Source organism: Xenopus laevis, chromosome 1L (genome assembly GCF_017654675.1).
Source record: "Xenopus laevis strain J_2021 chromosome 1L, Xenopus_laevis_v10.1, whole genome shotgun sequence".
Taxonomy (NCBI): domain Eukaryota; kingdom Metazoa; phylum Chordata; class Amphibia; order Anura; family Pipidae; genus Xenopus; species Xenopus laevis.
This window is the reverse complement of record NC_054371.1, coordinates 205534431-205556227: the sequence shown is the minus strand read 5'-3', so window position 1 is coordinate 205556227 and position 21797 is coordinate 205534431. Positions and strand designations below refer to the sequence as shown.

The following is a 21797-nucleotide window of genomic DNA, read 5'->3' as shown; positions in this document are numbered from 1 at the left end:
CTTTTTCATTGCTATATTCTTTGCCTTTGCCCCTTATAGCTTTCCTTTTTAATGCTGTCTGGCTTGATGTAATCCCTTATGAATGGCTGCTCATATCTAAATAATTCATAGAAGGCCATATTTACTAGTGGTACATAGTTAATTTGGGTGAAAACAACAGTTCATCTAGTTGAAAAGTTTAATACAATACTCTCACACACATATATAATAGTATGCTTATTCAAGATAGCACCTTATCCACTTTTAAAGACATTAAAGGAAAACTATAGCCCCTGAACAATGTAGGTCTCAATAACAATATATTACATAAAACTGCTCATATGTAAAACCCTGCTTCATGTAAATAAACAATTTTCATAATAACATACCTGTATAGCTCCTAAAAAATGCTGGGTAAGCAAAGATATAAAAAGCATAGCAGATGTACGGTCAAATAACTCCCCAAAACTATTTTCTGAAATAAAATCACAATTTAATATACCCAATACTCAATGGTTAGCTTACCAGCAAATTAGAAATGCCCTGCTCAGACAAAACAAAGCAAAACCTATTAGAGTAGCTACTTCTAAACTCATAGCAACCCTCCAGAAACCAAACCAAAAAGGTCTCTCTCTCTCCGGATATACAAAAAATACAGGACTCACTGGTCAGGAATAACCCAGTTAAGAGAAGGGAGGCATAGGAAAGGGACCTACACTACTTAACTGAGTCATTGGGTTGAGGCCCTAAGAGCCTCAAAACAACTATAATGACAGATTGCTACAACTGTATATGTTGCATAGAGCTTACTATACCAGAGTAAGGCTAAACAAAATGCACCCCAATGTCTCGCCCATATGCTTAAGATGCGTATCACAACATGCCACCCTCTTACATACAATGTGGCAATGCTCTCAACTGCAGAAATATTGGGAAGAAATCCTAGCACATCTGTCCAAGATAGTAGGTACAAAACTGCCTTTAGACCCTGGTCTATGTCTTTTGGTCATAAGCATCGGGGAATGCCCCCCGAAAGAGCATAGGCAGTTAATATCCAGAGCATTGTTCCAGGCTAGGCGACAAATCACACTTAACTCGAAAAGCAGCTCCCCACCCTCCGTTAAGCTCGGGCACCAGGCAGTTACCTCAGTGGGAAACAAGGAAAAGATCATCCTTAAAGGAGAAGGAAACCCCCTGGGCGCAAAACCCCTCCCCTGTGTTTCCCCCCCCCTCCCGCCTGGCCTACCTGTCCCCCTGGGAAAATGCCCCTAACTTGTTACTCACCCCTCTGCACAGGTCCTGTCCACGGAGTTCACAATCGCCATCTTCTCCCACGCGCGTCTTCTGGCGCATGCGCAGTAGGAACAGTTACCGGTACGGCTCTACTGCGCATGCGCCAAATGTCACAAAGTGAAATCGGAAAACTTTGTGACATTTGGCGCATGCGCAGTAGAGCCGTACCAGTAAATGTTCCTACTGCGCATGCGCCAGAAGACGACGGTCAAAGCAGGAAGAAGACGCGCGTGGGAGAAGATGGCGACTGTGAACTCCGTGGACAGGACCTGCGCAGAGGGGTGAGTAACAAGTTAGGGGCATTTGCCCAGGGGGACAGGTCGGCCAGGGGGGAGGAGGGGGGGGCAACACAGGGGAGGGGTTTTGCGCCCAGAGGGTTTCCTTCTCCTTTAACAGAGAAGGACATTTCCCAGAAAGGTGGGGAAGCTGGCAGTTGTGGTGCTGATAGTGGAATAGACTTTAAGCCCCAAATAATGTAATATTGTGATAGGCAATTGCAAACGATGGCTGATTACTTTGCTTATGTACTTATAAAAATGTATTTTATTTTCTGCAATTCTTTTGTATTTGGAAATGCTGACTGTATGTACATGTGATCCCTGATAAACTTGGATTGAGCAAAAAAATAAATATATACTTTTTTAGTAGTATGTGCCATTGGGTAATCATAAATAGAAAATTGACATTTTAAAAAATAAGGGCCGCCCCCTGGGACCGTACGATTCACTGTGCACACAAACAAAGCAAACAAACCATACATGTTAGGTCACATGAGCCAATAAACAGATAGAGTTGTGCCTTTTGCTTCTACACTTCTTCCTGTTACAGTAAGAGCTGCAGTATTTCTGGTCATGTGATCTCTGAGGCAGCACACAGACCATCACAAAATGGTGGCTCAAGGCATGAGATGTAAAAGGGCAATATTTACTTAAATATATATTCCAGTTTGGTAAGATTCTTTAATATGCCACTTAATATTATATAAATTGGTTGATTAAATGTTAATTTTGGGGGTAAAGTTTTCCTTTAAGGAAATCAGCCATCACAACATCCCTGCATTCCACAACCTTGCTGCCCTCACTGAGAAGAGTCATTTGTGATGTAAAAGTTTGGTTCCTCATGTATAGGGATAGCTTTTCTCCTAAGTGAAAAAATGATCTAAGGCAATCTATCTATAATACAGCCACAAATATCCTGTACATTATATAATTATAAACTTACTTAGTGATGTCATCAGCTATAATTGTTGCTCAGTGATGAGACGAAACTTGTGTATCCTCCTTCGTGTCTTCATGTTGGGTCTTGAAATAATAAAAGAAGAACTATGTGAAAATGTAAAAGAGAAATAAACTTTATCTCTAACTGTAATCAGTTAAAACTGCTGTACTGTTATGGAAATTATCAAGTTAAAGGGGTTGTTCACCTTTAAATTAACTTTCAGTATAATGTAGAGATGCATATTCTAAAACAATTTGCAGTGGGTTTTCATTTTTTATTATTTAAGGTTTTTGAGTTATTGAGCTTTTTATTCAGCAGCTCTCCAGTTTGCAGTTTCAGTAATCTGGTTGCTAGGGTTCAAATTCCCCTAGCAACCATGCACTGATTTGAAGAAGAGACTGAATATGAATGGAGAGGGCCTGGATAGAAAGATGAGTAATTAAAAAGTAGCAATAACAATACATTTGTAACCAGAGTATTTGCTTTTTAGATGGGTCAGCGGCACCCATTTGAAAGCAGCAAAGAGCCATAAGAAAAAGGCAAATAACTATAAAAAATAAATAATGAAGACCAATTGAAAAGTTGCTTCAAATTGGCCATTCTATGTCATACTAAAAAATACCTTAAAGGTGAACAACCCCTTCAATCTTCACAACCCTCCCTCTTACCAATCTACCTCTCTCCATGCATGTTTTGTGTTGGCCAACAGTTATTTCTAAAACAGCATATAGACTACGATAGCGCAAAACCAGTGATGCATTATGGCACTTACACCCCGAATCCACTATTTTGGATTCGGCCGAACCCCCGAATCCTTTGCGAAAGATTCGGCCGAATACCGAACCAAATCCTAATTTGCATATGCAAATTAGGGATGGGAAGGGAAAAACTTGCTTTTCTTGCTTTTTTGTGAAAAAAAGTCACACAATTTCCCTCCCCGTCCCAAATTTGCATATGCAAATTACAGCTCAGATTCGGTTTGGCCAGGCAGAAGGATTCCTGCTGAAAAAGACCGCATCCTGGCCAAATCAAATCCTGGATTTGATGCATCCCTAGTTGTGACAGCATGTTATCTGCATCACTGAGGTCCTGTTGATACACGCCCCATATAAAATAAATAGGGTATGTTAAATTCTACATACCCATGCATAAAATCACATATCAATACCTATGTGTAAGAGCCATTAGCACTAACTGTCTATCAAAATCTGCATGCAGAGAGAGAGACAAATTGCTTAATTACATTATTACACTGTTGCCTGACAAATGTTATTTTTTGACAGCGCCACTTTAAATATTTGCCCATTTTATTCTATGTTTCAGAAGTATTCAGGAGACTACTGGCATTGGCTTGGTCGAAATGCATTAAATTGTTATGATTATTTCCTTAAGAGATATGTTTTAGGCAATTTCATTTTATAAAACATTATTTTATATAATAAACGTCTTTTTTGTGACACTCTAATAAGATGTATTTTTTAAATAAAGCAAGGGAGAATCATGTAATGAAATACACCTAAAAATGTAATGCAACATATGTTGCTGTAATTTCTCCAATAAAATACATATTTTGCAGCAACATGCCCAGTAGTTCTGAATATTTCATTATTTTAAACTTAATCAGCAAACCAGTCCATCTTATTGCTCCAATAAAAAATATATCCTAACCTTATACTCATGGGCCAACAATTTAGCATTTAAGATAATTTAAAACCATATTTCACAATTTCACCAGATAATGGCCATGGGAGATTGTGTACTTAGTCGCATCCCACTAACATATCTATTGAAAAGTTCTGACACAAATCTGAATATTTGCAATGTTCTTAATCCACCGGGGACATTTTCTCCAACAGTAGGCGCTCCTGCTTGGTAAGGACACTCTCAGCTAGGGAAAGCTGGTTACAGCTAGTGGTTAAGGAGCACCCATCAATCAACTTAAAATAGTAAAATACAGGTATGGGATCCGTTATCCAAAAAGCTCTGAATAACGGAAAGGCCGTCTCCCATGGACTCCATTTCATCCGAATAATCCAAATTTTTATTTTATAATAAAAGAGTACCTTGTACTTGATCCAAACTAAGATATAATTGATCCTTATTGGAAGCAAAACCAGCTTATTCGGTTTATTTTAATATTTACATGATTTTCTAGTAGACCTTTAGAACCCGTAAGCAACATTCAGAAGTAAAAGGAGTTGGGGAGCAACACTAGTATGAAAAATGTTCCTGGGGTGCCAAATAAGGGCTGTGATTAGCCATTTGGTACCCCCTATGTGGATTGTCAACCTACAGGAGACTCTGTTTGGTTTTTATACAACTAAAAATTGCCTCCAAGCCTGGAATTTAAAAATAACCACCTACTTTGAGGCCACTGGGAGCAACATTCAAGGGGTTGGAGAGCAACATGTTGCTCGCAAGCTACCGGTTGGGGATCACTGACTTAAGGTATGAAGATCCAAATTATGGAAAAATCTGTTATCCGGAAAACTCCAGGTCCCAAGCACCTTGATCTGCACAGTTGAAGTCTCTGCAGCACATAGCCCACACCCCCCCCTCCCTCTCACAAACTTGTAACAGTTTCTCTTCACTACCTGAATTCTGTTCAAATTCCCCAGCACAGGAAGATTGATAGAAGACAAAGCCAATAGGAGTTAAGTTAGCTGCCAGTACAATGTGTGATGTCATATAAGGAAGTGGAAGTGAACACTGTAGTTTTTGGGGGTCAGTGACTCCCTCCCACCACAGGCTCCACATAGAACTGAATGATTAGTACAGGGAAACTTCTGAGGTTAATAATATCTCTTCAACTGTACTTTCCTGTTAACTATTTATATGGCAACGTTTGTTCTATTAATGTGAGCGGTTATATTTGTCAATGTGTTGAACAACCCCTTTAATGTTTACATGATTTTCTAGTAACTTATGGTATGAAGATCCAAATTACAGAAAGATCCCAGAACCCCAGGTCCCGAGCTTTCTGTGTAATAGGCCCCGTACCTGTATAGATATATATCTTTTCCCCTCAGTTTAACCATTTAGTTAGCTGCTTATATATTTGAAAAGGTTATAACAATAAGTGCTTCTTAAGCAGTGCTATTTTCCAAATATACTCCCTCTCTCTTTTTTTCTGTTTGCAGTCTGTATCCACTGTCAAATTTCATGATTGTCCAGATGCCGCTGATCTCTGTCAGTGCACTCACATCAATAGGTGCAGTGGTGCCCAATTCGGAAGGGACGGCAGGTAGGACAGAGCGGCGCCGAGCAATCTATATGGAAGTGAGATAAGCACATTTTAGCACAAGAATCTTTAATGAACATGATTTTAGGAGCCACTCACTACAGAAAAGCATGCGTTGCCCACCTTATATACAGTATAAGTCATATGTTAAAAAGCTCAAAACTTAGATATATCCGAAACTCTAAATTACAGTCCTCAAATTGATTAGGGGTCTCAATCAGAACAACCCCCCCCCCCTCTCCCACTAATCATTCCTCCTGCCATATATACATATATGCTTATAATGGATAGCAGCTAAATGCCCATTGGCACGGAGTTGCCTTTATTAGTTACTACATTAATGGTTTAAGTAAAACTTGTGTGAATATATTGGAATATGGAACCTATTCCAGTACTAAGTCATTCTATCTCCCCAAAGAAATGTAAAGGTGGGGCTTTGTCTAAATATGACTTATGTGGTACTGACTCAAAATGAATATCATTGATGTGAACTGGCTTATCTCGGTTTGATAACACAAATCTTTGATTCAATTTATTGGTGGTGTTAACTTCACCAATGTTTTTTAGCCATGGAGAATACACTATATGTGCCATTAGCCTTAATGGCTCTGCTTTTACCGTTCATATGCTTTGCTCAGCTTAGTACCCTGTCAGAATGACGAAGGGAGGGTGTATCCCCCCTGGTTTGGTGTGTTAAATAAATGGGGTAAGCTCCCCAACTGCATCTAATAGCTTGTGTGCAGCTCTGTTCAAACTCTACTCCACTATAAGCTAAATCTTTACCATAAATTCTGCCTTATGAAGAACCCGTGGTACCATGGCCTGAAGAATGCTGTTTAGATTTACCCCTAATCTATGCACCAGGATAGAGTCCTGCGAGGAACCGATTTGTTGAACCTGAACCGCATACTTACCTGCATACATGCCCACAAGTACCTTATCCGCAACCCGATCCCGACGATCAAGAAACAGGAAGTGCTGTCAATGTAAACTGGAAGTGGCATCATTAGAAGGTGTGATCAGAAAAAAAAGGAGTAAAACAGGAAGTGCTGTCATTGTAAACCGGAAGTGACATCATTAGAAGTAGGTGTTATCAGAAAAAGAGTAAAGCTCGCTATTGAGAAGACTGCGACCTGACCCACAAACCCGGAGAACCACGACCCGCGTATATACCCACTCCCGAAACTTCAACCTGCAACCCGCAGGGTACTGCAGGTTTTTGCGGGTAACCTGCGGGTACCCGATCCACTGCAGGACTCTACATCAGGACCCAGCATTTGGAACGTCAACCATTGACTAACTAATGATCCAGTTTTACTATTCCAGACTTCAAGTTTATAGCCTGCAAAACTCCAGACATATCAACAAAAAATCAGTTCTACCATCTAAATTGCAATTCAAAAAAAGTACTCTTATGTTCTGAAACTCTCAATGTGGAACTGTGTGAATCGCACAAATGTAATCATCATTGTAAGTGTTTCATGTTAGCTAGAGATTGAAAATCAGCTAATGACCCCCCAACAACACTTATTTAAGGACAAGAATAATCTTCTAGAGAATTTGGAATCTTGTTCAAGTTACCTAAACAGTTTTTATTTCTTCTTAAGATTCTTTTTGGGATTATTGCATGATTGCTCCAGTATGATACATGTTTATTTAAAAAATTGATTGTTGTTTCATCACAACCATCTCTCTATTTCATGCGTTATTTCCCATAAGTCACCTGCGTAATCATCATGTTTATTTCTTCAGAATACACGATTTCAAGAAAAACCTTCTTATATAGCACTTTGTAATAATTACCCATATTTTAATTCGTTCTATCTTTATATAATAAACAGTACTGTATGCTTTATGTGGAAATCAGCAAGAAACCAAAACATTTATGTGAAGTTGAATAAAACCACTGACAAACCAAATACACAGGATAAAGTTTGCTAACACTTCATGAAGTTGCCTTAGACCTTGAGGTCAAGACAGGATCATACAAGGATCAACTGGAAACAGACATTACATTTTCATTTTATTAGAATTACTACATTACCACATTCTCTATTGAAAATGAATCCTTGTCGCAAATTAAAACCAAATCATTTTTTAATAAGCCATATACCAGAAGGTTAACTAGAACCCACTGTGAACTTGGAAGCTGTCATTTTGATAATGAAATGTCAGTTCTGATTGTCAAAATACATATTAGCATGCCAGATGTCTTTATCATGAAACAATCTCAATCTTTAAATAGCAATAGTATTCTGCTTGTAAACTTGTGGAGTACTGCCTCTAATCTTAATTATAGGGGTCATTTACTTACCGCAAGTGCAGTGTGCAAAGTTGCAATCGCCATGTTTTCTGGACAAATCTTCACCTTAGAGGTTAGTGTTTTCAACAGGCTGCAGCTAGAACAAAGACAGCAAAAAATGTGATTGGTTGACATTAGATGGTAACATTTTTCCCAGTGTTGGTAAATAATCCTTAGTAACTTTTACTAACTGTGCCCTGCAGCTGTTCTCCTTGTTGTTGGCGGGATACTATTGTGTCAGACCTGACACCCATTTGATGTCATCTCTGATGTCAGTATAGAGAGTGGGTCAGGAATATGTAGGAAAGTTCCTTCTCAACCTCAGGACACCCCTGGATGACATGGGGGTGGCTTAAGGTGGGTCATGGGACCTGTGTCTCACTAAACTTCAGAAAGCTGGCCTTGTTTTTATACATTGTAGATCTACTTTAGTCTATATCTATATAAGCAATAAGGTTTACATGATACATATTAAAATAAATAGTGTGAACACATAACTCATCTTGTTCACAATCTGAAAACCATTAACCCAGATTTAATAAAAATTCTCTGCATTAATTGTTCTTAATTTGCCTCTCTGCCTTAGTTATAGGCCCTGACCTTGCAGGCTGTTGTAAGATGCCACAGACCAGAGGACTCCAACTTTTTTTACCACTGAGCCACATTCATTTGTAAAAATAGTTTGGAAGCAACACAAGCACGAAAAAATTTCCTGGAGGGTGGCAAATATGTAGGGATGCACCGAATCCACTACTTTGGATTCGGCTGAACCCCCGAATCCTTCGCGAAAAATTTGTCCGAATACCGGACCGGAAGGGGAAAACATTTTTTGCTTCCCTGTCCAGTTAGGCCAGGCAGAAGGATTCGGCCGAATCCTGGATTTGGTGCATCCCTACAAATAAGGGCTCCAAACTTTTTTACCCAAGTCACATTCAATTGTAAAAATAGTTCGGGAGCAAGACAAGAATGAAAAAGTTCCTGGGGCGTGCCAAATAAGGTCTCTGATATTTGGTAACAGGGACAGTCTAAAGAGGCTTGCCCCCAAAACTTGCCCCCAAGCCTTGCATTCAAATACGCACCTGCTTTGAGGCCACCTAGGACCAGGTGTCTTTGACAAAGATTTTTTTTCAGCAACCCAGGCAGAACTGTAACACCTACAGTATACGCAATGATACAAAGCAGTTCTGTCTTTGTGCTAGGGATTTGTACTACAGCTGGAGAAGCCCTAGTTACACAAGAACAGATTATTGGCTTTAAGTATAATATTTCATACAATATTATATCATTTGGCCAGCTCTAGCGTTCTGCTAAATATATTGCTTCTCACATCCGTAAGCAAGGAGCACAGTCCATGGAACTGGTAAATCACAACTGGAAATGACACATAGCAAGTCAATAACAGTTCAAACATTGTTGGTTTCGGCAATACATTTATTCAAGAAACAAAACTTGATTTTTTAGGCAGGAAAAGTCTGTGGGTGTTTGTTTTCTGGTAAAGAAATAATGAATGCAGCTACAGTGACTGTTTCTACAGCTCATTACAAAATAATGATTTACTCAAGAGCTGTCGTTTTAAATTAAAAAGAGGCTGCGCAGGCCAACAGGAAATAATAATGATTGGATTTGCAATGGATTGAAATAAAATTTACATTTGTTTCATGAAAATAAAATCCATAAAATGACTTTCCCCTAAAGTGCTTCAGTTAATTCCTAACATTGAAATTGTTTTCATGCATGAATTCTGTATCAACTTTGTTTTTCTTTTAATTATGTAAGGTTTGCACATAAGCTGCAGTTTAAGAAGGTCAAATCATTAAAGCAGAATTCATAAGAAACAGATGGGGAGCTGCACTTGTAAATGATAGTTAATACTTCAGATGCACTTATTTCATCAGTGTTATGTGCTAATACCCGTATGTTTAAATATATTGTGGACAAATACCCTCTGCATGAGCTACACCATTTGATAGAGCTGAAATGACTTGTTACATCATGGTTATGGCAACACATTTCAGCAAATATTTGACAAAGTAGGGAACCACGACTCCACTGGATCCTTTGGAATTAGCTGCCTTTTACTATTTTCCATCAGAAAACTGTAAGTAAATGTTTGAGATTGGTAGATTCTTTTCATAGTAACATAGTAAGTTAGGTTGAAAAAAAGAGCTATCTTCCATAACCCTGTATTCCCTCACTTGCTTAAAAGCCATCCAAACCCTTCTTAGAGCTATTTAATGTATTAGTCTGTACCACTGATTCAGGGAGAGAATTCCACAATGTTTAGATAGAACCTCATTACTTCTAATCGGAATGGGTGTCAGCTGGAAAGACCTACTGGTAAAAAAAAAAAAGCAGTAGAGATTATTATGAAATCCTCTTATATCTTCATAAAGAGTATCATATTGTCCCTCAAGAGCCTCTTCTCCAGAGTGACCAATGATCTGACCAGTCTTTTCCATCTTACATACCTTTTACCAGCTTAGTTGCTCTTCTCTGTACCCTTTCTAATACAAAAACGTCCCGCTTGAGCACTGGAGACCAAAACTGTACGGCATATTCTAGATGGGGCCTTACCAGCACTCTGTACAGTGGAAGAATGACCCCCTCCTCCCGCAAATCTATGCCCCTTTTAATACAGCTCAAGACCTTATTTGCAGCTGCACTCTTTTTCATACATAAATTACCTATTTGTACTCCTTGTTCATTGTGTATCTAACTATATAACCTGCCTTTTAGGGTAGGTAAAGGAAGACATAGGAATTACCGTTTAGTACAGTGGTCTTGATATAAAAAAATTGGCCTGCTAAACACTTTACCTGCTCCTGAGAGATAGCGGAAAATTCAGGGGTAGTCTGAAACATCAATAAGGTGAAACGTGTCAGGCATGATACACTTCCTTTGAGCCTGCACTGGAGACACAAGGAGAAGAGAACACTGGGTTCTTCAGAGGTGCCGATAAGAAGAAATGTGTTGGATGCCACATACTTTCTACCAGCCTGCAATGAAGATAAGGAGAAAGAATGCTGGCTTTGTCAAATGCACTGATTATGTGAAATTTGTCAGGTGTTTGCATGTCCTACCAGCCCTCACTGGAGGCATGCGGGAAAGAGAACGCTGGTCACAGTCCCTCTTTATTCAGATCCAGGACTTAGCTGTCTTTACTTCTTTCTTAACTTTCTACATTTAAAGGAGAAGGAAAGCTACCAAGGCAGTGTATTGCCGATAGATTATCCACAACAGTGCATGCCATTTTTATTCTTTAGAATGGTTTTCCATACCTGGGTAAAAAGCTCTAGACACTATCTCTGTTTGTTTAGGAAAGCAGCTGCCATATTAGCTTGCTGTGACATCACTTCCTGCCTAAGTCTCTCCCTGCTCACTCATAGCTCTAAACTCAGATTAAAGCAGGGAGGGGGAGAGGAGCAAACTGAGCATGCTCAAGCCCAGGCCCTGGAGGTTTAAACTGAAGGAAGGAAGTCTGATACAGAAGCCCATGTGTACACAATAATAGGAAATAAATGTGGTGTTTCTTTTGACAGAAGACTCAGAGCAGCATTACTTTGAAGGTTTTTTGGTGTATTCATATAGACCTTTCTGATAAAGCTTACTTAGTTGTAACCTTTCTTTCTCCTTTAAAGTGGAGAATCACTGGAAGATAAACAACTTTGGCAGGGATTAGTTTGAGCATATTTGCAACGAAAATCTTTTTTTTAATATTGCATAAAGATTAGCTAAAATCATTCCTGAGAACACACACCTATATAACGAACTTATCATAACTGAAATTAACTGAATCAGGTTAAATCACATGCTGTAGAAACTGCTTATTAGTTACGCTACAAATCCCTTTAGACAAACTTGAATATATTGATCATTACTGTTATAGGGATGCTCAACCTCTAGGCTTATACAGTAAGCTCAGTATATAAAATACAGCATTTCGAACACTATTCCATTTCAGTTCTTCTTTGAACTTCAGATACAGCAAATGCCGTTTTAATTAAGCCGCAGTGATGACTATGTTGACAGCACTCATAGGCACATAAGTAGCAAACTTAATACAAAGCTATTAGATTTTGGATCTAAAAATGGAAAGCCATCCAACCATCATCGTTTAGTAGATACATGAAATTTGAATTATAACTGAGATTCCTAATGGAATTACCTCTTAAAGGAGAAATAAAAACGAATAGGGCTAAAAATGCCATGTTTTATATAGTGAAATTATTGCACCAGCCTAAAGTTTCAGTTTCTTAATAGCAGCAATAATCCAGAACGTCAAACTTGTCACAGGGGGTCACAATCTCGGAACATGTCTGTGACACTCACATGCTCAGTGGGCTCTGAGCAGCTGTTGAGAAGCTAAGCTTAGGGGTTATGGCAAATTATCAACCAGAAAATGAGGTTGGTCTGTAATATAAGGTGATGCTACAGGCCTGATTATAAAATTCTGATGCTAATTGCACTGGTTTCTGTGCTGCCATGTAGTAATTATCTGTATTAATTACTAATCAGCCTTATATTGTGACATTTCTATTCTTTGTGTACTGTATATTGTGAGTGGGTCCATAAGCTCAGTAAGTGACAGCAGCACAGAGCATGTGCAGTGAATCAGCAGAAAGAAGATGGGGAGCTACTGGGGCATCTTTGGAGACAAAGATCTTCTCTGCTAAAGGGCTGTGGTTGCCCACAACATAATGTACAACATTTCTAGCCTACTTCTTCAGTTTAACTTTCCTTGTCCTTTAAAAGAAATGATTGAGGGTAGGACTACACAGGCGTTTTCGGTGTGATCTGACACGTTGCGCAAAAATGCAGGCGTCAAGTCGGATGCGATGGAAATAAGGTAAGATATACAAATGTCGGATGAAGTCGCGTCTGCATCCGACAATCGTGTCACGTCAGATCAACGCTGCGACACTATCCGACAATGCTATTGCTTACCATATTTCCATAGCATCCGACTTGACGCCTGCGTTTTTGCACAGCGCGTCGGATTGCGCTGAAAACGCCTGTGTACTCCTACCCTGATAGTAAATAATTATTGTTTATTTTAATCACATCTGTGTTCTTTGAAGGCAACGCATGTGTACATCCCTACGGCTAAATGGTTCTGTAGCCTTGTCAACACTGGGCTGGCTATGCCGATCTAATTTGTACAGTTAGTCATTTTACTCTGTTTACATGGTGTAGGAATAAGCGTTTTCAAGGTTTTGATTTTGCTTAGAGCTGTTCTTCCTAACCACAATAAAACTGCCATGCCGCTGTTCATATTTCGGTGGCTTAATTGGACATCTCTGCTTATTTAACAGTACGACAGCCACAGACTGAAGCACACTAAGCAGCACAGGCCCATTTAATGGGGATAAAAGGAAACGGTGCCTTTATGAACAGCATTGCTTCCCTGAAACAAATGGCACAATGAATTTAACTTCACATGAAAAATAAACCCTCTTGAACTGAAGATGACCTAAAGCCAGTCTAAATTCACGTACGGAGCCAATGCAGTATAAATTCCTTGTCAAGTGTAATCTTGCTACTTACATTTGCTGTTAAGGATGTCAGCACTTCTATTCCACTTATCTCAATGTTTCTTCAGGAAAAAAACAACAATGTCATTTTCAGGGAGAGCTAATGATCCCCTACGGATAACATTAGGAATGGACTGGAGTCTCTATGTCCCCCCAGTGTCTGCCTGAATTTTCTTTGGGTGTTCTCTCCCCACAAGTTCCACTGGGCTGCTGAAATGAAGGAGAAACAAACTTTGTAAAATGCAGTGTAGTATATGTAACCCCATTTTGGCTAGGCTAGACCTTGTAAGGCTAGGAAACAAACAGTTACTTTTGACCCTCTCTCCACAGGATGCACCTTTGATACATGAAAGGGTGAAGGAATGGTGTCGTGCAACTACACCTCACTCTGTCCCCTGCAGCCAGACTTGGCAGGAATCTCACTTCACCTCTGCGACACACCCCGTAGTGGCCTGAATCTCCTCAGGAAAATTCCTCTCTCTCGATTCCCTCTCTACAGTGATCCCTACACTACAGGCAATACGGCCTGGAAGAGATACCTCCAAACTGCCATTCCTATGTTGGAGCTCAGAACGGCTCTTTTTAGCTCAGCTCTTACTGAATTACACTCCTAGAGTGTACTGTCACGGGAGCTAGACCTGCTACTACCTAATGCCTCATTCACGCGGTGTAGTACCCAGACTAAAAGGAGAAACAAACCCGTACTAGAAAAAACCCTACCCTGCGTAGACCAACCTCCCTCCTCCCCCACAGCCTAACTGCCCCCCCCCCCAGGCAAATGCCCCTAATTTTTTACTTACCCCTCCGTGCAGATCTGGCCTCAGAAGTTCATGGGCGCCATCTTCTTTTTTTGGTCTTTTTCGGAATCTGAGCAGAAATGCGCAGTTGGAGTACATTTCTGGTCGCGAAATTTACTCCAACTGAGAAGACCAAAAAAAGAAGATGGCGCCCAAGAACTTCCGAGGCCAGATCTGCACGGAGGGGTAAGTAAAAAATTAGGGGCAGTTAGGTTGTGGGGGAGGAGGGTGGTTGTTCTACGCTGGGTAGGGAGCTAGTACGAGTTTGTTTGTCCTTTAACTGGGCCCAGGCTCAAAGTAGATATCCACCCTGTTCCTAAGGTGCAAGGCAAAGTGGAAATGCCACTCCTTTCTCCAGCACTATACCAACGTGAGGCAGGAAGTGGTCATCCTACCTTTTAGCCAATAGCATCCATATGCAAACAAACTTAATTACATACATTCCCTACTTGATCTGCTCTTGAGCTGTCCTGCAAAATCACATAGGTGAGGGGATGGGCCATTCAAAAGGCAGCAGCAGGTATAAATCAGGTATGTTAGTGCTATAAAATGCAGGCTGATAGTAATACCCTCCCTTCCTGTTATGCACGTTATAGTGTGCTTCAAGGCCAGGATTTGTGTGCACTCATACAATCTTTTGTACGTATTCATATGTAATTTGGATGAAAGTGGAACGCCGCCCGAACACAAAACCACAATACTAATAATCCAAACAATAAGGGTTGATGTGGCGGTAAAGGGTTGATGTATAAGTACATATACAAGAAATAAGAAACAAAAGCCCCAAGAGATTTGTATTCCTCCTTTGCGTTTTTTCCTTTAGCAAGACAACACAGGTCCCGATAAAAGTAATTATTATTATTATTGGATCACCTTTTCTTCTTTTCTGCCTCATGCCTGATAACACTGCAGGTCTTTCTGGCAGCTGCAGCCTCATTCTTGTTACTTTGAATCTTTTAGTCCAGAGACACTGGGTCACATGATGCTCTGTGCAAGAAAGGGGAAAACGTTAGAAGATGGATCAGAGAGAAGCAACTGAATCTGCCCTTGTTTTTGTGTGTTTGTGTATGTACAGGGGTGAACATGGGGTTGCTGTCACCTGAGGCAGCAGCCGAAATGCCACCACCCGCCTCCACGCTTAAAAGATTCACGTTTTTTTGCCACACATGGTAAATGACAAAGTTCTCACCTTGTCTCATGGGAGGAGACCTATGTATGTGTGAGAGACTGAGTGCGAGTCTGTGTGAGCATTATTGTACAGTTAGTGGGAGGCGTCTGAGCTCCAGTGTCTTAAAGGGGTGGTTCACCTTTAAGGCAACTTTTAGTATGTCCCGATTCTAAGCAACTTTGTATTTGGTCTTCATTTATTTATTTTAGTTATTAGCCTTTTTCTTTGGATTCTTCTCAGCTTTTAAATGGGGGTCACTGACCCAATCTAAAAACAAATGCTCTGTAAAGCTACACATTTATTATTATTGCTACTTTTTATTACTCCTCTTTCTATTCAGGCCTCTCCTGTTCATATTCAAATCAGACCATGGTTGCTAGGCTAATTTGAACCCTAGCAACCGGATTGCTGAAACTGCAAACTGGAGAGCTGCTAAATAACTCAAAAAACACAAATAATAAAACATGAAAACCAATTGCAAATGGTCTCAGAATATCACGCTCTACATCATACTAACGACCCCTTTAAAGTGATACTGACACATTCCTATAAAAATCATAGAAACGTGTCAGTATAAAGTATGTGCTGCACCCGGAATATTTTCCCTCAAAGCCCCCCTCAAAGCTGCCCCCAGCCCCGCGCACCTGCACTGACCCGACCCTCCAAAAATGTTTAAAGACCTTCGGTGCAGTTTCAGTGACGCTGGGCTGGGGGCGGCGCAAACCTTCAATAGGCCGATTACGAATTAGAACAGGACTTCAGCCTATGGAAGAATTGCTCCAGCCCAGCCCAGCACAGCGTCACTGAAGCAGCACAGAAGATCCATTAGAAGTGTGAGCGGTGGGCTAAGCAGAGGTGCGCAGGGCTGGGGGGCGGCTTTGAGGCAAAATATTCCGGGTGCATTTACTTTATACTGACACGTTTCTATGATTTTTATAGGAACGTGTCGGTATCGCTTTAATGTCTTCAAGATAGAGCCAGAAGCAATTCAGTGAAAAAAATCTCTCACTGTTTATCACATGAAACCTCTACTGAATTTATGGAAAAAACTAAAACTGCTTTAAGGGGGATATTTACTAAAATGAGATTTAATATAAAAAAATTTTTTATGAAAACAAAGTCAGCCTAATTCCCATCCACGAATTTATCAAGAAATCAGCTCGAAAAAGTCACTGCAGGAAAAAGTCGCAGCAAAATCGTGCGACAATTCGAATCGTACTAATTGTCGGTCAAATCAAAAGATCTTTTCGAGCTGTCGACAAAGAAATACTTTTTTTATCCAGCGCAGATCACAATGTCAAGAAACAACTTCAGGGACATCTGCCATTGACTTCTACATGACCTCAACAGGCTTTAGATGGAGTATTTTTGGATTTGGATTTTTAGCAGCTTTGGGGTATAATAAATCTCTAAATATTTGAGTTTTTTTCCAATTTTCACCCTCCAGCCTATCTGATCCCTGTGTGGTTCTTTCAGGACTTAAAGGGGAAACAAACCCTTTATAACAAAAAAAAACCCTCCCCCCCAGCATAGCTGTCCCCCCCCGGGCAAATGCCCCTAACTCTTTACTTACCCCTCCGTGCAGATTCTGTCCAGCGGAATTCACGGGCGCCATCTACAGGTACTTCTGTAATCTTCGTAATAAGACTGGCTCTGCGGCAATTTTCGTGAGTTTCATCGCATGCGCAGTTCTCGCGAACCAAAAAATTGCTCCAACTGTGTATGCGCCGTTTCGCCGGTCTCAATCCGAAGATTACCAAAGAGAACCTATGAACTCCGCTGGACAGAATCTGCACAGGTAAATAAAAAGTTAGGGGCATTTGCCCCGGGGGGGGGGGGCAGCTAGGCTGGGGGGGAGGAGGGATGGGGGTTTATGTAGGGTAGGGGGGTAGGGTTTTTAACGGGTTGTTTCTCCTTTAAAGGGGTGTTTCACCTTTAAGTTTTTAACTTTTAAAATGTTAACTTTTAATATGTTACAGAATGGCCAATTCTAGGCAACTTTTCAGTTGGTCTTTATTATTTATTATTTAGTTTTTGAGTTATTTTCCTTCTTCTTCTGACTCTTTCCAGCTCTCAAATTGGGGTCACTGACCCCATCTAAAAAACAAATACTCTGTAAGGCTACAAATTTATTGTAAATGCTACTTTTTATTCATATGCCAGTTTCTTATTCAAATCAGTGCATGGTTGCTAGGGAACTATGACCCTAGCAACCAGATTGCTGAAACTGCCAACTGGAGAGCTGCTGAATAAAAAGCTAAATAACGCAAAAAACACAAATGAAAAATGGGAACCAATTGCAAATTGAAAAGAATATAACTTTCTATATCATACCAAGTTAATTTAAAGGCGAACAACTCTTGTAAGAGAAAACCAGTAGTAAAGAAGCTGGGCAGTAGTGATGTGCGGGCCAACCTGATACCCGTGGGACCCGGGGGTCGGGCTGGTTTGGGTCGACGTCGCAGTGCTCCTCGCGGGTGGCGGGCAGGTGCGGGTTGAGCTCTTCTCCTGCTCTCCGTGCCTGCCACCTTCAAATGCCAGCATCTGACTTCTGGGTTCCGGTTTTATAGTGCCGCGTCTGCTCGCCCGCCCCTTTTGTGATGTCATTGTGACGTCATCTGCGGGTCGGGTCGGCGCGGGTCTATAAAAGAATCCCCGGAAGCAGGTGCGGGCAGGTGCGGGTATTAGCAGGGCGGGTTAGGGTCAGTTGCGCGTCAGGGAAACCCTGACCCGCACATCACTACTGGGCAGGGTAAAAAAGCATGCCAGCACTACTGCTCTGTCCTCCACACCAGATTCTGCAGCTCCCTGACAGCAATGGGGTCCTGGCGACAGAAAGTATTTTTCATGGTGCTGAGCAATTAAACCAGCCAAGACAATACATTTTTTTCTATTATGTCCTTCAGTGGCGATCCTAGAGGGGGGCAGGCCCTGGTGCATGACGCGCAGCCAGGCCCCGCCCCCCTCTGTACGGCCGCATATGCCGGCATTCTCAGCGGCGAACAGACTGCCGGGGGGCCCTGAGGGGGTGCGGGCCCTGGCCCGCTTGCACCCCCTGTTCCCCCGGTAGTTCCGCCACTGATGTCCTTTACCTTTGCTTAGGAACAGAGATTGATTTTCTTAATTTAAACATAAGTTTGTGAGTCATTAACATAAATTGTTGTTAGTGAAAGCTAAACCCCGCACAATTGTATTTTAGTAGAAGTAATTATTTTTAAAAAGCTAATGTGTTTAAAATTAAAATATAGGGCTACTTAGCATTGTGTGAACATTTATGAATCATCGTATCTGTGTTTTTTTAAAATCCTGGCCACTAATGTGTGGTTTGTTTAATACCTATTAGGATTGGGGGGGGCACAGATGATTATGATGTACGGGGCCCCATGATTTGTGATGTGAGCCCTGCCTACACGTGTACAACATCTCCTGGAGCCACAGAGTCGCACATTGGATTTTTGCCCGCAAATTGTACAGAATGATCAGAAATCAGGGGAATGCTTAAGAACACTGCATGTTGGCGTTCTAATAATACATGTTAATAAAGAGTGATGGGGGACAGGGGGATGAAGCCAAAAATCTGGTAACTCTCAAAAAATTTGGGGGGGGGCAGCTCTGCACAGGTAGCTTTGCCCGCACCCACACCTTACTTTAAGGGTTGCCACCCTTTCTAGAAATAAGTACTATCCTTCCTATATCTTTCCCTTTTTTGCTAACATTGGCTTTAAACATCAATTTTTACCTGTTGGTCAAGTGTCCAACCTACTTGTTCCACAATAATGCGTCACACACACACATGCACATTAGGCTTCTCTCCCCCCGCACTAAGGCAGAACCATTTTATAACAAAGTCACAAACACACAGAATTTACCGTTTGAGGGGGGAACTCTGTGGGGGGGGTGTATTACATTGTAAATGTATTTTTCTTTCTATCAGAGATCATGTATGATTTTGAGTCCCCAGATTCACTATATTACAATATAAGTTGACTATAATCAAGAAACTCAATATAAATGTAACCCCATTCTTCTACTGAGGAAATCCAGCACATATTTCCATCATTTTGTTGCTGCAGGAGTCCTGTGTCTCCGCTATATGGGAGAGCAAGTACACAATAATTTAGCGTGCCTCTACCCAGGGGCAGGATAGACAGGCCTGTAATACCCCCATCCTGGGAATGTCTTTGATCCGCATTCACAAATACACACAGGAAAGAGGTTGGTAGAGGACACTGTACCTTTAAATATCTTGCATATATACAGTGTGCCAGCCAGGAGCAACTTCACTTAATAAAGCAGATTGTCTGATCTCTGACCTGCTGGGGAATCCCCAATTATGTGGCAGTTTCTTCAGTCCTTCCACACCCTAAACAGAGTGCACTTTTCTACCACTGGGTTTCCCTACTGACATTTTACACACAGTAATATCTGGGCTCTTGCAGCACATTTCTCTCATTGTGCTACTTGTGTACTTCTCTCCCAGCACTTCCTCTGCAGGCCTTCCTTCCTGTCAGCTCACGGGGGTGGGGCCATCTCTCCCTCGTTACACAACAACAACACAGAGCAATAAAACAGCTATTCACAGCCTCTACATCTAGAAAGCTCTGAGTTACAGAAAGGCCATCTACCAATGAGTGCATTTTAAGCAAATAATCCCAAATGTTAAACAAATATTCCTTTTTCTCTGTAATAACATAACAGTACTTGATGGTAACTAAGCTGTATGAATCCATATTGGTGGCAAAACAACCCCATTTGGTGTAGTTCATGTTTAAATGTTCTTCACTAGACTTATGGCATGGTGATCCTAATCACAGAAGATCCCATATCCTAAGCAGGGTCGGACAGGGCCGGAAGGCCACAGAGAAAACCCGGTGGGGCTCACAAAAGTCCGCACCCTGCTTTTATTCCTGCCGTGACTGCCCGGTCGCGGCAAAAACACAGTGCGTCGGAGGGGGCCCCTGTGACAGCAGCCCCGGGCCCCCCAGTCCGACCCTGATCCTGAGCATTCCCATACTTGTAATAAGTGTTTTAACTGTGTTTCTTTCCAGAGTTTCTTCTGGTGGTCCCTGTGCAAAGATCCAAATGGTGGGCCCACTATTGGATACACACCTAAATACTGTACTACACCCATTTTAGTATAACAGAACCCACGTGCCAGTATAATCAATATACAGAATGAATAATGAGCATATTAACCCTAGACGTGCCAAAATAATCCTTAAGTAAAATGGATAAGACGTGAGACGTGCCAGTATAATACTATAGAAAATGAATAATCAGCATATAGGGTTGCCAACTCGCCACTTTAAAACCAAAAACATATGGAATACACAGCCTGCATGGCTAATTATCAATTCATCTAGATGCATGATGCATGGCTGCACATAAATCAGTTCAGTCTGCAGCATGCATCTAAGTGAATTGCTAATTAGCCATGCAGGCTGTGTATTCCATATGTGTTCGGTTTTAGGGCTCTTACTGACGAGCGTTTTTACCTGCGTTCCGTTTTTCTGCGTTCAGCCGCAGGGGAGTGCAGGAATAGACGCATTACATTTTTCCCAATGGGGCTGTACTCACACAGGCGCGTGTAGGCGCCGAACACAGGAAAAATGCAGCATGTTGCGTCTCAACCTGCGTTCGGCGCCTACACGCGCCTGTGTGAGAACAGACCCATTGGAAAAAATTTAATGCGTCTATTCCTGCGCTCCCCTGCGGCTGAACGCAGAAAAACGGAACGCAGGGGAGCGCAGGTAAAAACGCTCGTCAGTAAGAGCCCTTAAAGAGGTGAGGTGGCAACCCTATCAGCATATCAGGCCCAGCAGGGCCAGTATAATCACTGTAAAAATGACCAATGAGCTTCAATCCCAGACATGCCAGTAACATCACTGAAAAAATGGCCAGAAAACACTCCATTGACTCCAGATATGCCAGTAAAATCACCGAAAAATGTCTAATTAGTACTAGATTAACTCTACAGATGCCAGTAAGATTACTAGAAATGGGCACTAAACACTCCAGTTAACTCCATACATGCCAGTAACATCCCTAAAAAATAGCCAATGAGCACTCCATTAACTCCTGGCATGCAAGTAAGATGGATAGATTGAATGCCATTTTGGATTTTCTACAAAGACCATGGCACTAGACAGAGCAAAGTGCAGGGAGGAAATGCAGACAGAGCAAAGAGCAGGGAACAAACATAAAGTCAACAATATGGCTGAGGGTGAGGAGGGCAATGGCATAGGGGGATATGTGTAAGAAGGCACAT

At 41.3% G+C, this 21797-nt stretch overlaps 1 long non-coding RNA gene across 1 annotated transcript; it reads right to left on the bottom strand.

Moving 5' to 3' along the window:
* Window positions 1–5113: 5113 nt before the first annotated feature.
* Window positions 5114–20136, bottom strand: LOC108718163. The gene is made up of 5 exons (XR_001935975.2): window positions 19765–20136; window positions 15235–15348; window positions 13578–13774; window positions 10850–11029; window positions 5114–8130 (listed from the first exon to the last, which is right to left on the bottom strand). It is a non-coding gene; the product is annotated as an uncharacterized LOC108718163 (long non-coding RNA).
* Between the last annotated feature and the right edge of the window lie 1661 nt (window positions 20137–21797).